General features: G+C 35.1%; 1 protein-coding gene across 2 annotated transcripts in view; it reads right to left on the bottom strand.

Annotated features, from left to right (window-relative positions):
• Positions 1–18,420, bottom strand: part of NPVF (neuropeptide VF precursor) — a 164,167-nt gene extending 145,747 nt beyond the window's left edge. For both annotated transcript variants that reach the window (XM_087892645.1, XM_087892646.1), the window contains exons 1-2: positions 18,321–18,420; positions 14,921–14,970 (exon numbers count right to left, since the gene is read on the bottom strand). The gene's annotated coding sequence lies outside the window, so the exon portion shown is untranslated. The remainder of the gene's footprint in view (positions 1–14,920; positions 14,971–18,320) is intronic.
• Positions 18,421–18,743: the final 323 nt, after the last annotated feature.

The following is an 18,743-nucleotide window of genomic DNA, read 5'->3' as shown; positions in this document are numbered from 1 at the left end:
CCCTCCAGAGGCAGGAAACAGCCTGTTTCCCTACTTCTGGTGGGCCCAGAAGGCCCAAAAATCAGCTGGCCGGCGCGCGCATGCGCCCCAGCTGGCGTGCCCACTAATATGGCTCCGCATGCCACCTGTGGCACGCGTGCCATAGGTTCGCCATCACGGTTCTAGAGAATGGTTTTTACCCATAGAAATGTTTTACATTTCTTGTGTACAAAAACTCAATAAAAAGCAGAGATCAAATTTCAAAGATCAGGTTCCAAAAAACAAAACAAAAAACAAAACAAAACCCCCAAAATATATTAAGCTAAAATTTAAAAAGAAGCAAGTTCAAATTCTGATCAACAGGATAAGGCTTTGATATGCCTCCCTTGTAAAAGTGTTGACTTGATTCCAGTCAATATTTCTGTTGATAAATTATAAATATTCCAAAATATTCTAAAAATAATATAAATAATATAATAATATTTAGAATATTTTAGAATAAATTCAGCATCAATATTTGCAATGCTAAATTATGATTGAAAACTAGCTTGTAGTAGGTATTGAAGGAGGAAATATGGCAGAAGGATAGATCCCCTTTCTCAAATACATGCCCCTGCCTCCACTTCCTCCTCCTCCTCCTCCTCATAAGCTGCTGGTTCACCTATAAAACATTTAAAAAACCTGATAAGGAAAAGTTACCGAGAGGTGAATATAGACTCTGGGAATCAGGTACTGTCAGATAAGTTCCATAACAGTAACTCCTGAGAAAGAAATTTCGTATGATCATGAAATACTGCCTCTTTGTTCTCTCAAAGCCAAAATTTAACTTTGTAGTCCTGCATTCATAGTTCTGCCCTAACTACATCACCAAACACCTTATATGTACCTATACACAATCAAATATGTATGATGTATTTATTTAATTTATTCAGGTTGGATACCACCCTGAATAATTTCACAATAGTATTTGTGAATACTATTCACAAATATACAATATATACAATACAATAGAATTTCACAATACAATAGAATTTCATAATACAATAGAATTTCACAATAGTAAAATAAACTAAAAAAATGAAATAATAGAGAATTAACCACAACAAGACAAAACCACAACAAGACAATTAACCAAAACAAGACATAACTACAAAATAATTGCAAGATGTCAATCCAATAATAAAGCAAATTTTTCTGTGCCAGTGCTGTTGGTTACCAGTCAACAAAGAGCAAGTGGGATGCCTACCACAGTTCTGCACTTTAAAGTATACTTTTGCATAGTGCATGGTGGGTGAACTGAAAGCTTGAAAAGCCTGCCAGTGATCAGTAAGGGAATGAGCATTAACACAAACATCACGAATGGGGGACTCCTATCTCCCTATCCAAACATCATCAAAATCATATGGATCATATAAATCTTGAGTGGAGGCACATTCCGCAGCACAGACAATGCTTCAGAAAAGGCAGGTTTCACAGATTCCGAAAGATGACTGTTTAATCAAGGGGATCCAAGCATGGCTACTCTGCTGGATAGTATCAGATGAGCAAAAACATAACTGTTTTAGTCACAGCTATACTGTATTTTGTATAGCACTGAGTATAGGGTTGCATCGACTGCCTTTTAATATATGCTGATGCTGAAATAGAAATTAATATTAGTGCATAGTCAGAAACTAAGTAGAATTTATATTAGTGATCCTTGCTTAATGACCACTCGTTCAGGGACCAAAATTACAATGGTGCTAAACAAGTGCTACTTTCAAATGGTCTTTGAAATTCATACAGCATTTCTACGGTCCCAGCTGGTTTCCCATGAGCTAAGTCAATGAGAAAGTTGGAAGTAACTCACTTATCACATGAGGTTGCGGTCACATGAGGTTCTCACTTAATGACTATGCACAATTCATCTAACAACAACAATCAGGAATTTTGGAATTCATGTCATTAAGCAGCATGGTCATGTGACATCATGCTTAATAACCATATCATTTAGAGATAGTGTTTTCAGTCACAATTATCACTGTTAAGCAAGGACTGTCTATATGAGTAATATTCAGACTGTATGATTACCTGCCTAGATTTGGTAAGTATTTGATCATATATGTTTTCATGTTCTTATAAAGAGGTTCATCATGAATTTAATATCATTAAATAATGCATATATAAGGATTTACCATCTCCTGAAAGTTATTCCTGAACCTCAAGTATTCACTGCTGAAACTGTGGAGATATTAAGGTCAAGTCTTATTATGGATGTTTACAATAAGTGTTTTTCAAGTCAGAGTGTTAAAAAGAATTATGCAGAGTCAATGCCATTAAAGTCAAACAAGATTTATATCTTTGTATAAAGAAGATCTGTAATTTGGCAAATTAAATCTATACTGGAAGGAGTGAGTCCTTGGGCATTGTTGCAATAACACCAAATGCAATGATCATGTAAGTCCTTCTGTTTGTTTTTCTGTTGAATGCCCAAGCAAAAGTCATTTGCATTTTTGTCAATCTACTGAGCTCAGTTAATTTTTCTATAGTCATTGCAAATCCTTGTTGATGGCTTGTTTTCCCTTACCAATTCTGCAATTATATCGGTCTCTTAAATGGCAGCTTTGGTTTTATGTTAAATATTAATTTTACTTAATTAAAATGTAGTTTTTCAAGTATTACTATATAATATCAGATAACCTATAAAATGTCCTTACCCTTTTGTAGAAGTAAAACTGATTTCACTCCTTGATTGAATGAACAAGTTGACATTAATTAGAAAATACAATGTATTTCCACTTATCCAGGAGTTGGTCATATTTTCATGTGAATTGCTACTTCACATATTTTTAAAATTTAATTATTACTTTTATGTTCTGTCTTTCCTCCAAGAACCTAATATCAGTCCTACTTTCTCATTATGCCAGGAGTCCCCCTGTCTCTAGTTTTCCATCCCTCAACTTAATCCCCATTGCATTTTATCCCACTGGAACTTTTTTTAAATTAAGAAAATATAACTGGACAAAATATACAAAGATGGATAATGAGAGTGTGGGTGGGTGGGTGGGGGGAAGATACCTTTCACAATTAAAAAAAAAATGCTCCAAACATAATTAAAATGTTTTTCTAACAAATTCTAAAATACTTCCAGACAAATAAGAAAAAACAAACTTCTTTTGCAAAACAAACAAACTCTTAGGAAGTTGGCTAAAAAAAGAAACAACACAGCATTTATTATTCTATTTTAAAGATGCTAAATAAAGGCTTGGTGCAGCACACACCTTTTCCTTGAAAGAGTTTTACAAAAATATGATTTGGCAGATAAAATAAAATCCATTTTACAAAATTAAAAAGAAACAGTTTACAGAACACCACTGGTTAAGAAATAAATGCTTTTTTCTTCAAGTCCTTATTGTACAGTCAAATTTTCAAAATGTGGAAACAAATCTCACAGAGAACATTGCCAATTGTTTGGAACACATTTATATTTACAATAGAATAGCTATTTTGATATTTTAAAAATTAACTGGAGGTGTAGTTTCCGTAATGGTGTAGAAAGCTGAGAAGAGGCCATTATATTGCCAAATAAAACTATAATGTGCTGTGCATTGTCATGAGAACATTTTGACAAGTTAATCCAATAAGAATACAGGAGAGCATTATATATGGATGATTGCCACACATGCAAGACCGTGTTTTCAAGATAAAATATCTCAGGTATGTGTCTTTAAAAATGAGCCAATGATATGCATCCTTCTTGAAAATGCTTCAGGGAGTCATTAATTAAGAATTGGGAGGGGAGGGGAATGAAGACAAAAATGACTGGTAATTGATAAGTGAACTATTCATTACATGAACAAAATCATGATTAGGCTTAAACATACAGTATATAGGTGTTTTATGACAATTTAGTAAATTGACTCATAGCAGGAAGAAGCAAACAAACTCCCAATTCATTGGACTACAGCACCCACCAGCACGGGCAATAGCCTGGCACATTATTGCATAATTGTGATCCATATTTTCTAGACAGTAACCAGGTAGGATACCTCTGATCTGGAGATTTTAATAGTGCTGTCTCATTGGGTAATTCAATACTGAAATATACTGTATGCAGTCATAGTTGGAAAGTTGAAAATTACTACAGTGGTATATAATTTCAGTCTCTTTGAAGTTCAAGGATGGCATAAACAATTTGGACTGGCATTCTCCATTTACTATTATTTGAGAGATCCTTACATCTCTGTGGGCGTTCTCTGTGGGCCCTCCTGCCCTCTGGATTGAGTTTCCCACCAAGCTTCGGACGTCGCCTGACCTCCGCTCCTTCCGTCAAGACCTAAAGACTTGGCTGTTTCAACAAATGGGTTGATTCTGATTCCTGGGTTTTATTATTTATTGTCGCTGTTTTAAATTGGTTTTAATTACGCTTTCTTTTATTATTGTATGTTTTTAACCTGTGTTCGCCGCCCTGAGTCCTTAGGGAGAAGGGTGGCATATAAATTTGTGTAATTTTGTGTAAATAAATAGTGATGTTGATGGAGAAGATAAAGTAAACAAAAGATACCAGGAAAAGACAAGGGAATAAATTTTCTACTGCATCGAGTTTCCCCATATTAAAAAGGTGCTACATTCTGTAATTGCTTGGTGTTTGGATCTTCCTGGACAAAGTCTGTTCCTCTGAGCATATAAATTAGCTCAATTGAATGTAACATACAAAAGCAAAATTTAAAGTTGTTAGGGTTATCTTTGTCCTATTGAGAACTATCTGAGGCACTTGGGTTAGTCATTGATATTGTTGGAGTGCTGTTATTTTGATATTTTATCTGTTCACTAGTGAGAGTTCTTAGTAAAGACTTATGAATCCGTGTTGATTCTTGGTCACTGCCTGGATAAGTCCCTCTAGTTATTTTGGCAAGATTTCAGAAGTGGTTTTCAAATGCCTGTTTCCCAGGTCTGACATATAGGGACTGGCCTAACTAAGGTCACCCAGCTATCTTTAAGCCTCAGGTGAGACTTCAACTCAGGATTCTTTAATCAATATACCAAACTCAAAAGACCATTGAATAGTTAGAAAAAAGTTTTTTTAAAAATAGCAAAATGGTAAGCACATTAATAGATCTATTACCAGAAAAGAAAGTGAATGAAATAGAATAAGTAAAAGCCAGTCTTCCAATAGGATGAAAAGTTGGGTTACATGATTTTCAAGATTCCTTCCAGCTATGATATAAGATTCTATAAATTGAAAAGTAAATTATTAAAATTGTAAACTTGAAATGTGTTTATTTGTTGTACTAAGAACAATAATATATTCCCCATATTCTGCTGGCAGTGTTCAGTAAAATGGATTGAGCATGTTCCTTCTCATAGCCCTCGGAAGAGTCTCATTGATTCAGTTTGGAAATCCCAATGTTTTCTCCCCGCAGTTGAAAATTTAAATGAGGGATGTTCTTGCAATTTTATGAAATGCTATTGTTGTAGAGACTACCCAGGCTCTATATTCACAAATAGTTTCCTATATTAAATACTCCAAGAGTTCCTTGATATAATATTTGTTTGCTCTGAAAAATCATATCTTCATACATATCCACAATTACACTAGAAAAGGAAAATATTTCTATCAATTGGGCTATACACATATTCATATATTTGGCTGGCAACAATTTCTTCAATTATAGCTGTGAGTTTTCTCATCACAGAGATGGTCAAAATTGCTATTATTTCTTCTTCTTACAACCTAGTTCATCATCCTAGAAATAATGTGACAAAGGATTATGTTTGTTCAGAGCATCCTGCCAATTACCTGATAACTATTAGCATTTTCTTGTATTTCCTTTTCTATATATAGAAACACTGTAAAAAATAGCTTAACGTAATATCTTAAAAATTGATAGTTATGTAATGGGTGGATAGTTATGTAGTGATTGAAATCCTATCAAGCTGTTTGTATATTTACCTAATACTTCAAATCAGATTGCTGCCTTTTTTACTCTTTCCCTACCATTCCTCTCTGAACTTTTAACTTGTTTTTTAATCTGTACATTGTTTATTTTTAAAAATTTGTTCAAGTGCCATTTGATGATGGGTAGCATCTGAATGTAAATGCCAGTGTTGTGTTTTCTCTACTGTTTCAGGCAGTGAACAATGTTCTGTTTGGATTTGCCATCAGCAAAATAATAGCAACATCACTCAAGGATAACTTTGTTTTCATAGGCTAATATTAAGAAAAATGGTGGCTTCTCACAATGATGCACAGTTGTGTCAGATCCGCACGGCACTTACCCTTTGGACTGAGAGTGATTATGTTTTATGGCATCAATTCTGCAGTACAACATTAATAAATTTATGTTAGGAATAAAATTGCATCATTTTGATGTTGCAGCATTAAATCACAAAGGAGGAACCAATTGCAACAATAATATAAAAACAGCCTGGATTTTCTGCAGGGAAAAAAAAATCAATGGCAGGATATGGACCACAGTCTGAAAACTTTAAGCAAGTAAAAAAAGACATAAATCTTTATGATGAAGTTTATGAACTGGCCTCTAAAAATAATAGCCATCATTAATACTGCCACTGCAACAATTTTATGAGACAATAACCTGGTCCTAAAGTGGATAAACTATGAGGTTGAAGACTGGGTATTTTATATCAGTGAGGGGACTAGATTATTGCCCACTAAAAAGAGAAAGAATAGTAGAATTGCCAAAAGAATATAATAAGTTAACACCTATTAAAATAGATGTTAAGTAATTCTAAACGAGCCAAAAGAGAAAATAGAACTCCATTATTGATTGTTATTGTTGCAAACTCTTTTTGAATCTGATAAAGGGTGCTGGGAAGCTACTCAAGAAATGATTTAATACACTAGCATAGGCTTTATGCACTCTACATATTACTATCTTTTGATTTAAATAAGAGTGAGAACCTCTTATTTGTACATAGAGAGCAAAGCAAAGAACCATATATGAAGACACTGTGAAACAGGCTGGATTATTGGTACAAGAAACTCAGCACTGTACAGTTATAGCAAGCAATAAGTCTTCAAAATTTATATCAGAAATTTATCATAATTCAACAATTATTTTAATTAGAGAGAGCTAGTGATTGAACCCAGGACTACTGTATGTACAAATGAGAAAATAGTTTAGCATCTCCCTGCCCCAGCAGGATATGCTTATCATGGAAAGGTCTAAAAGAACTGACATTTTCTTGGCTTTTGAGATTTTAGAGTTTTCAACTCACTACAATATTCTGGAGAATAACATAATAGATTTTCGCCAGTGGGTTTCAAGCTTTGAAAACTGAGAGATACAATAAACATCCAAAGAGACTTAATTGCTTTTTCTGTAATGCAGAGCTCTGAAAAGAATTTTTTTTAAAAAAAATCCTGTATCCTCAGGTCACATGATTACCACGCAGTAAGTATAGTTTATTCTCCATAATTTATGGTGAATTCTCCTCCATTTCCTGAATAAAGATAGAGTCCAGGCACAGAAGTATAGGATATAGATTTGAGGAGATAGCATTGAACATTTGAAGTACCCTTGATATTTTTATTTATTTATTTGCAGATTTAAAGCAGAACATTCTACAAACACATAAATATTCCTACAGCAGATGGTATAGTCACTAACTCAGCATCTGACTATGAGAATGGCCTTGCATTCTAATTGTCACTCTTTAATTTTCTCCCAGCTCCAAACTGAAAACTCAATGCAAATAGTATTTTTCTCTCTTCACTAACTGGAGACTGCTTCTTCTCACTTGGACATGCCATTCCAGATACCTAAAGGATCACATTTTTACTTCCATGTATTCTTTTTATATGAATAGAATGATAAGAAGGCCTTCTGCTTTCAAGCTCCATGTTTTCTTTCCCAATGTCTCGCCTATACTTTAAATGAGAAACTTGATACAAGTGAAAGAAATTCTGTTCTCCTATCACCACCAGTTAATTGGATTCCTTTCAATTTACACAATTGTGTTTATTGCACATAGGCTTTGGGTGCAACCATGGATTATACTGGTTTATATTGGGTGGCTTTTTTTAAAAAAATAAATACACGTCTATTTTTCCCCTATCAACTTTCAAAATGTTGATTTTCTATCTTGCAAAGAACACTAAAATTTAGCAAGGAAGAACACTATAACAAATGCTGAGCTTAAATTTATGGCTTATGTGGTACACATAAATCTAAATGTAATTCTGATGCTGGGAGAGAGGAGAGGAACTGAATAGCCAAAGTCATTGCTGTTTGTTGGAGAAATAGGCCTGGAAGGCAGAGTGGAGCACTTTCTTGCAATATTAATAGCATCATTCATAGGCGAGCAAGCAAAATGAGCGAGAGAACTGTCCTCAGTAGTTCTCTTGCCTTGACTACTAATTAGCCGCAGGGATGGAGGAAATGATTATCATAAAGATGTGTTTTTTCTGAAGAGGTTTATTTCAGATAATATTCCAGCACTTGATTTTGCTGATAATGTCCTCTGATTCAATTAATCTAATAAGATTTATGGTGTCTTATTAATAAAGGAAAACTGAGCCTTGGAGGCATACAACGAAGAGTTGGGATCCAGGTGATTTAAGTTCAAATTGCTACTGAACCATGGAGCTGGCTAGATGACTTTAAGGTTACTCCCGTCTCAGCCTCACTTATTGGTTTATTTAAATTTTAAAAATTGTATCCTGCTTTTTTACTGAAACGCATCAAAACAGCTAACCAAATAATGTAATAGTGTTCATTTACAGGTAATCCTGGACTTACAATCACAGTTGAGCCCAAAATTTCCATTGCTATTTGCTAAGCAAGGCAGTTGGTAAGTTTTACCCCATTTTATAATTTTTTTTGTCACAGTTATTAAGTGAATCATGCAGTTATTAAACAAATCATGCAATGATTAAGCAAATCATTTGGCTTTCCCCATTGGCTTTGCTTATCAGAAGCAGGTTGGGAAGGTTACAAATGGTGAACACATGAAAGCAGGACACTGAAACTCTCATAAATATGTGCCAAGCACCCACATTTTGATCATCATGATGAACATGATTGTCATCACGTGACGTATTGTGACTCCCCCCCCCTTTGCTAAAATGATGTGGTGTGGTCAGTGCTAAAATCGCCTGCAGGCCACAAGTTTGACACCCCTGGTTTATATAGATAGTTGAGGACTATGTATATAATTATTGTATGTCTATAGAGACCTACGCACACACACACAAACCTGCAGACTCCTCTTAAGACAATTGGAAAAAAGGCAATGATACAAACATTTAGAATGCTTTTAAGTATATATGGTTTTTAATAATTAATGAGCTTTGTATTTCATATTATAACCATTCAACAGTGGCTAACCAATAAGAAATTGTTCAGATAAGTAAATGAATTGTTCTGGGTCTTGATAGTCATGTTTCAGTTAATGAATGGTGATTTACTATATTTAAAAAGGGAAGCTTTATTTTGAAATAAAAGTTGTGCACTAATCTACTGACAATCTCCCAAGAGGTGCTCATGCGTGCAAAATATATTACACTCCATGTGTAGACTTCATTTACTAAAAAGTGGTCTGTAAGTCAGACAGAAATCTCTCCCCCTAAGGCACAGCTGTCAAACTTGATTGTGTAACGTGACGTATTATGACATATGGTGACATTTTTTGCCTTTGCGGAGCCGGGGTGGGCGTGGCCTGTGTGTGACACGTGTGGCTCATGGGTACCAGTTTGACACCCCTTCCCTAAGGTGAACCCAATCATTTATTCAAAACATTGCAGTATCTCCCCAGCTTCTCTTTTTCAGCCACTCAGCTTTCACATTCATAAGCAACTTTTATTCCAACATGAAAGTGATTAAAGATGTTTATCTATGGCAAAAGACTAAAGACTATGCCTGCTTTCATCATAAGAACAATTAATCTAATCTTTGGGAGAAACTCAGCACTGAAGAAAACCATCTGAGAACTCCACATTTATCACATTTACTTTCTTCTCTCAAAAAAAAATCTTAATACTTAGGCAACGTATGTACAACAGTGATGGGAAAAAAATAAAATGATTTGTGGTAAATGGTCACTATGAACAGGTAACTGGTGCCCATTTAGAGAAATTGGATACTTGAGGTTTCAAAGAGAGGAAAAGCAAAATGATTGCTCAACAAATGTTAGAAACCAATGCTGGTTCATTGGTTTCTAACAAAAAACATTTTTTTAAATAATGTTAATCCTCATCTGTAAATATGTAAACAGAGAACATAAATTACAAGTTAGGGTTAGGGCTCCATCTAGATACTGATTTCATCTGTTAATCCCCCCACCTTCCATGTAGTCACCTAGGAAGTTTGAAAGAAGACTATCCACATTTGCTTCAACGCAGCTGCAATGGTTTTGGTTCTACACAGACAAGAACCTGGTTTATATGGCTTCAGATCACACAGAGCACTGTGGTTGCTTACATGCATTTATAAAAAAAGAAAAATTCCATCAAAACAAAATCAGAGCAATGAAAAAGAAGACTTAAAATTAATTTATTTTTATGGCTAGGTATTGTAAGTATAGTAAAATTTGTAAAAACATAATATAATTTCAATACAAATCTCAGTATAATGTAACAACAAGGCTGTAACAATTATCTATGTACTGAAACTAGATCGGCAACTGCAAATGTTCTTATGTTCTTTATCTTTAAACTGAGCTTGTAACAATATAGACAACCCCACCACCTCTGGGGAAACATTCATATCATTAATCTTGCTTCTCTTTCTCTAATAGTAGGTTCAGGCAGAAGAGTAAAGAATATGTATTATCCAAATATTTTAAAAAGTGAGAAAGAAGGAATTTTTTTCTTGGTTTTATTGGGGACAGCTGAGTTCTACAGCTAAATAAATATAGATTTTTAGCTTTATAGACTTTTAATTTTTTTAAAAAAATATATAACAACAGTAATCAATACAAAAACATTCTACACACACACATGAATAAAAAGGGAGACAAGAAAAACAATTCATAAAAACCACATATTTATAATTCCTTAATATTCCTCCATCACATTGATATATTCATCTGGGATAAAATAATCATGGTTTATTTGATTAGCGTTAGATATCAAATCAAACCATATATTTGAAAATTGTTTAGCTTGACCAGGATGCAGGTGAAGAATGTAGGTCTATTTCTCAGCTATGCTGATATACCAAAGCTCCATTATCTTAGTTTTATCTTCCCACTGTTTAGCTTTGGACATTCTGGTGGCAATAACAAAAATACTTTAGAGTAGATATTTGTGTTAGAACTTAAAAATATATTCAGCAAAGTAAGCTGTGGACGTATATTAATTCTTTGATTTGTACTTGACTTTACCTGTCTCCTAAACAACCCAGATCACAAGGGATATGAGCACCACAAGTGGAAATAAGTTCCCTTTTCTTCACAATCATTCCAATAGCAAGGAACTTTCTTTGTTCAGATTTGCTAGCTAATAAAAGTCATATATTATCTCATTTAAGAATTTTTTGTCTTTAATTTACACTGAGGATGATGACATGGGACATTTCCACATTTTATTCCAGTCTTGATTGTTATTTTTTTATTTGCAGGAAATATTTTTCCTAAGCCATTTTCAAAGCAGTCAGAGGGATCTTCATAGACTTTGCTTTATTAGGAAATCTTTGTGGTTTTATTTACTCCTAGTTGGTTCTGATATATTAGATTTGTGTTGGAGGATGCAGCTTCTGCTCAGTTTGCTAGTTCAGTAACAAAGTTGGATGTCTCTCCCAAACCTCTTTTCATGGTTCCTTGAAGTCTACTGTTTGTTCCACAACCCCCAGTCCAACATACAGTCTTGGGTAGGATTACTGGATAAATGAAATGGGAGTAGTGTGCCATGTAGATTGGCCAGAACTCCATGAAGAAAAGGCAGAGGAAAAAAAATATAATAACAGCTTCTGATTGTATTGTTTCAGGGTGTGTTCAGAAGAAAAGCTTGTTTAATAAGTGTGAATTACTCTGTAAAGGGTACAATTTATAAATTTATCATTGAAGCCAGATGCTACCTGAGATTAATCCTGAAATCTCTTTTCAGAATGAAAACTTTGGATATTAAATTAATTAAAAAAATAAGGATGCCTACAACAACATAACCTTTTTTATTGAATAAATAGAAATAATTGAACATGATGCCCAGACTTGGCTAGTTTTTGTTTCATTCATTTTCTTATTTTCTAAACTGTTATTTTCTTAAATTGTTTTGAATCTTGTGCCATTCAGGATGTCAGAATTTTACATTTTAGCATGAAAAGGTATGGAAATTTTCACTTTGAGTCATCTACAAAAAAGCTCTAGAAATCCATGTCACAGTGAGCTACAAAGACAGCATCAGAGAAGTCAACGAACAAGCTGTTCAATGTGCCAGAAGATTTGAAATCATCAAAGGGAAAGCAGGGTGACAAAAGGCCAGCTATTCAGTATTTTATTTATTTATTTATTGAATGTGGCCTTCTTACCATGTCTTACATTTCAGCCAAAAAATGACCCTTTTTGAGGGATTTCTTTGGTTGTCCCCACTTGCTTTTAGCTAATTCTTACATTGTCAAGGGTGGCAAGGCAAATGTCTCTGATGAACAAAAAACCACAATAGTGGGCACAAACTTGAAGAATAAAAGAAAGGATGGAATAGAAGAAGTACCAGAAAAAGGAATAAGGAGACAAGAAGGGTTTTAAATTCATGGATGTATTCAAGGATGTATGCATAGACAGATATTGAGGCAGATATTTTCTTTTGCAGAGTGGCAGAAAGCTCAAAATATTTCCCCACCCAAAGTAATATACATCATTTGGCTAATTTAGATAGGAGGTTCACCTCTGTCATTTTTTTTAGACAGAGGTCATTCTAAAAAATTTCTTTTTCTTTTCAAGAAAAAATAGTTCAATCCATTTTTTCAAAAGGATGTTGATTGTAGAAAGTACAAAAATCAATCAATTAATTAAAAATCAGTAAAATTCAGAGATATTAAGCATTTCACATTCTACCTTCTGATATTAAACACATTTCTTTTTGGGCTATGTGTTTATTTTTAATATGTTGCTGTATTTCCTTGCATTATTGAAATAAAATTGAGCCTAGGTGGCTCAGTGGTTAGAGTGCAGTACTGCAGCTACTTCAGCTGACTGCTAGTTCAGCAGATCAGCGGATCAAATCTCACCCTCAAGGTTGACTCAGCCTTCCATCCTTCCGAGGTGGGTAAAATGAGGAGCCAGATTGTTGGGGGCAATATGCTATTTAATATACTCTCTTTGGTGTAAGCCACCCAGAGTCCTCGGAGAGTGGGCGGCATAGAAATATGAATAATAAATAAAATAAATACAATCCTAATGGACATTTTTACATGGCACTGTTTTTACTCTCAAATTTCTCCAAAGTCTTCTGGAATCAATTATGACATATTTTTCATTTAACAGAATAATAGTGTTGGAAGGTCCTTGAAAGTCTTCTAGTCGAATCCCCTGCTGAGGCAGCTTGCTTCTTTCCTTGATGAGTTTCCCTCCATTTCAATATCTCCTTGACTTAAGGAATACTTATTTTATATTCAAACTACAGAGAGTGGATTTCACTGTCTGAATCGTGCTTTTTGCACAAATTTCCTTTGTTTTGCCCCATTTTACAACTTTTCTTGCCACGTTTGTTAAGTGAATCACTGCAGTTGTTAAATTAGCAACACAGTTATTAAGTGAATCTGGGTTCCTCATTGACTTTGCTTGTCAAAAAGTTGCAAGGATAACACATGATCCCAGGACATTGCAACCGTCATAAATGTGTCAGTTGTCAAGCATCCAAATGTAAATCATGTGCTCATGCTCGGTGATTCCTGGCTAATACGTGCCATACGCTAAAAAAAAAAGAGCCTTGGTAGCACAGTGGACTAATGCACTGTTATTAACATCTGCTGCTTGCAATTACTGCAAGTTCAAATCCCACCAGGCTCAAGGTTGACTCAGCCTTCCATCCTTTCAAAGATAGGTAAAATGAGGACCCAGATTGTGGGGGCAATAAGCTGACTTTGTATAAATATACAAAAGTATGAAGGCTATTGCTTAACGCATTGTAAGCCGCCCTGAGTCTCCGGAGAAGGGCGGCATATAAATTAAAGTTAAAAAAAAAATGGTGATGCTGCAATGGTCATAAGTGTGAAAAATGGTCATAAGCCACTTTTTTCAGTGCCATTGTAACTTCAAATTGTCACTAAGCAAACTGTTGTATGTCGAGGACTATCTGTATCTAACTTAGTATTCTTCTATAGCAGGGGTGTCAAACTCGTGTTGTCATGGCAGCATCACATGACATATCACAACTATTTTCCCCTTCACTAAACTGGGTGTTGGTATGGCCAGCCCATGGGCCGGGAGTTTGACACCCCTGTTCTATAGTAGTCCAGATTTCTCTAATAAACTGAAAAGCAGGATATGCCATTATATTTATTTTTTTTCCTAAAGGTCCTTTTCCAAAAGGCTATTGGACTTTCTTGTTTTTTTCCTTGAAAACACTTCATTTCTCATCCAAGGAATTTCTTCAGTTCTTTAATTGCCTTCTCCATTAATTTGCATAATACTCTATAAAAACAATCTGCACTAGTAGCCATTTTGTGGAATTATTTTTCATATTATCTTGCCTTTTTTCCTAAACCTCTTCAGAAACAAGTTTATTTTTTGGCATGTGAGGGCTGGTTCTCCCATTGTTTTGGAAATAGTTGAATGATCTTTTTAACTAACATGTACAGAATGACTTCACAAACATCCAAACATTCTCCCTTTTATATCAAAACACAAGAGAAAAAACAGACCCCTGTTTCTTTACAATTGCCCTTATATGGGTTTTTTCGTTTTAGTAGGGCATGTTTTGAAATTCCTATTATAGCCTAAATCCTTTCTAATAAAAATTACAAATCAAAGCTGTGACAGATTTATTCTTTGTACATACTGTTTGCAGTCCTGGTGATATAAGATAATCTTGCATAGCCCCAATTCTAGCTGTAGAAAAAAGAAAAATACCAATGTACATACAGAATGGGATCCTATACACATCCAGACTGAGACCCATGTGTAAAAGTGAATGCTCACATATATACTTTCTGTTGCAATATTTCCTTTCTTTGATTATAAAATGAATATTATGCAGTACAAGGTGTTACCTGTAGGAAGTATGAAGCAAAACCAATAGGTGAAAAATACTGGCTATACTTATATCAACATTTTCAACCAAAATTAGATTTTAACTGTCAGAAACCAAACAAAGCTCCAGTACAACTGGAACTATTGAGAGATAGGAAGATTGACAGTCTTTGATGATCATAGGAAGCGCTGAAGCAATCCAATTTCTTGCTTATAAGATGTGGTTAAAGAGTGAATGCTAGCAAAACAGCCTTTCAGTCAAGAAAATATTAGTGATGTTCCTTGATTTGAGCAGCTCTGCACCTAAGCCCTCACACTCTAAAGAAAGTTTGGTGTTTCCAGATAATAATATCAGAGCTCAAAGAAATTGGAAAAATTCACAACAAATTCATCTAATTCAAATATCTGCAGGATAAATGAAATAGTTTAACTTTCTAATGCATTAAAAGCAGATTCAAAAGATGCAAGTAGGAATGTTATCAGAATGAGATTACTTCAAAACTAATAAAATGTTCCCCGTCTGAACACCCCAAATACAGACATAGAACAGTGAATGAAGTATTCATCTGACATAATGATTCTGTGACAGTTTCAGGTTATATTCTCACCTCACAAGGTTACTTCTTGGACTTTATGAAAGTTGGCCCTGAAGTAAAAACTTTGTTGAGAAAATCATTCTTCTTATATTTGGAAATAATTGATAGTCAGGAGAAGTAAAGTGCACTGCTCCTGTATGTCAATATACCATTAATATTGTGCACATCCTTGTTTGCCTTCAGGCAAAGAGTTTTCACATAATGTATTCTTTTATATTTTACTGATAATGGATGCAGCCAGTTGGAACTTCAATTAAAGTGGTTCTTGAAATGTCCTAGTTTTTGCATATAGATTTTGAAAGAACACATCTCTTAAGAAGGTACACCTTCAGAAATTACAAGGATACTTCAAAACTTTAACAGGCAAAATCATTTTGAAATTATAATTAACAAATCTATTTTCTTCTTCTTCTCTTCCTCTCTGTCTTCCTCTTGTTAGTTTTTTCCAGCACTGACATATTGTTTCTAATAATCATTTTTATCTATTTTGTTTTTAAAAATATCTAATTGTTGGGCTATTGCATTATTTATTTCAAAATCTATCTCATTATGAACATTAGTTCAATATTCTTCTCTTTCACCTCCTCCAAATATGTGGGCTTCAACTTCTAGACTTTGAGATGATGTCCATTGCTAAAGATTTGGCTAATTCCATATATCTAGAGATCACCAAAGTGGAGGAGGGATGCTTTCATAAACTGAGAATTATTTTATTATTAGTCTTTAATAATTTAACCAACCTATAGGAAATAGACAAGTGCAGATTAGCAGAATGACCAAATAATTGTGCTATTAATGTCAAACTCTACAGCCGAAGTTCTACCTCTGCTGTTATCTCAGTAGGTGTGTTCAGTTACTTTCCCATTTCCAAATCTTTGGATCTCCCATTCATGATTTATTTTCTTCCTTTTCTCTTTTTGTAAGATGTAGGAACAAGGGAGTTTTTGTTGCAGCAGTGATCATCACATCTCATTCTCAATACTGCAAGGTTGACAGTTCTGAATATCAATGCATATATTATATAGGTCCATGATGGTGAACCTATGGTATGCGTGCTAGAGCTGGCACGCAGAACCTTCTCTAGGCATGCATTTCATCAGCTGCTCTTCTGGGTTCTCCCACGCACATATGCATTGGATAGCTGGTCAGGTGCGTATGCACACCGGCCAGCTGCTCTCTTCTGGGTTCCATCGTGCCCATGTGTGCTGTCCAGCTGGTCTTTGTGAGAAGACCAGTTGTCCGGCATGCATGGGCGCGATGGAACCCAAAAGAGCAGCTGGCCACCGCACATATGTGCACCGGCCAGCTGCTCTCTTCCGGGTTCTGGCATGCCAGTGCGTGCATGCATGCACACCAGCCAGCTGCTCTCTTCTGGGTTCTGGTGTGCACATGCACACCGGCCAGCTGGTCTTTGCGCGAAGGCCAGCTGGATAGCACGCATGGGAATGTGCAGTCATCACATCACTGCTCTGTTTTGGGTTCTGGTGCGCCAGCAGGCGCACACATGTGGTCCAGTTTTGGCACTCGGTGCCAAAAAGGTTAACCATCACTGATATAATTTGTCCTCAAACAACCTTTGAGGATTAGATAGTAGACACTGTCTTTCTGTCTATTGGTCTGATCAACTCATTAGCTGACAAACAATTGCATAAACCTATTGGTAAACTTGCCCTCTGAGCATGAAACTCCATTACACAATATATCCATTTAGACATATGGATTACATAAGCCAAAGTGTAGACCAGCCAAGTTGAAGGCTCAAGCTAAGGCCAAGCTGCCCACTAGCAACCATGGAGTAGTGTTAGCTGTTAGATAAACTTGCCCACCTGAAAATCCTAGTAGAGGTGGGAAGGGGAAGTGAATAGGAGGCATTATCTGGGGATTGAAGTGATATGGGCAGACAGCTTTAGCCTCTTCATTTTCAGTCTCTCAGATACCCCTCAAATAAATCAAACCATTGGAGGAATACTTGCTTTGTAAAATGTGTGGCTTTTGCTGGACATACATAATTGTTGCCAAGAGCATTGGCATATTGGTTGGTTATAATGGTTGGTTATAATGACATTTCTTAGTGATAGAAAAGGAACTGCTCTTATTTTCTGTTGGCAACTATTTTGAGTTTGCAGTCCATCTTGTCTTCAAAATAAAGTAACTGATTTTGTTTTGAAATCAGAAAAAACAGAGGAATACTTATTGTTAATTCAGTCCTCCTGTAAAAAGCACTATTATGCTTCAATTTCTTTTGATTCAAGAAATATTTTTCATAAGAGCTGAGACTGGGAAGAGGTATTGTATCAAAAGCAGAAGGGAACACATTTAATGGTTTTTATAAAAATCCAAAGAGAAGTGAAATGTGATTTGGGGAGACAGATTATGACCACAGAATATTCATGTACATACATGCACCAGCTACTATTTACACTGAATTTACGAGAGGCAACAATTGGAAAATCCTGTGCTAACATATCTGATCTACATTTGGAGAGTATAATGAAATAATATAATTAATCTATTTCTGGAATTACTTTTGTAGTGGAATTATTTCATTCTTTATTAAAATAATTTAATCCAGTTGTATATATAAATCTAGGAATTAATAGGTACAAGTATTACCTTATCCTGAGATTCAGTGACTTTGCTCAGCCTTTATTAAACTCTCTCTGCATATTTCAGTATGTATTTCTCCGTCTGTGTATGCGCGTGTGTCTGTGCATGTGTGAGTGAGTAACATTATTCTTGGCTTTTATAGCAACCTAGCATTGGTGTTCAAGAATGAACTTTTCTTAACACCAGAGAAATGTCTCTCTGAATCTCTCACCCACAATGATGAGTTCTGGGATCCTTCATTTCCTGGAATGCACAGTGCTAGGAAGAAAATATCTTGGACAGTTGCCTGAAAGCTCTTTGGCATCACTTAGGAGTTGGATTATGGACAGACCTGTCAGAAGGTTTTCTTTAACATGAAGAAATGAGGTAGGGTTGGCATGAAACAAAAGAAAAATATTGCTCCTTTTCTTCTGGAAACTGGAAAAGATT

The sequence above is a fragment of the Pantherophis guttatus genome, chromosome 4, assembly GCF_059756535.1.
Source record: "Pantherophis guttatus breed Tessera chromosome 4, ASM5975653v1, whole genome shotgun sequence".
NCBI lineage: Eukaryota > Metazoa > Chordata > Lepidosauria > Squamata > Colubridae > Pantherophis > Pantherophis guttatus.
This window is presented reverse-complemented; position numbering and strand designations above follow the sequence as displayed.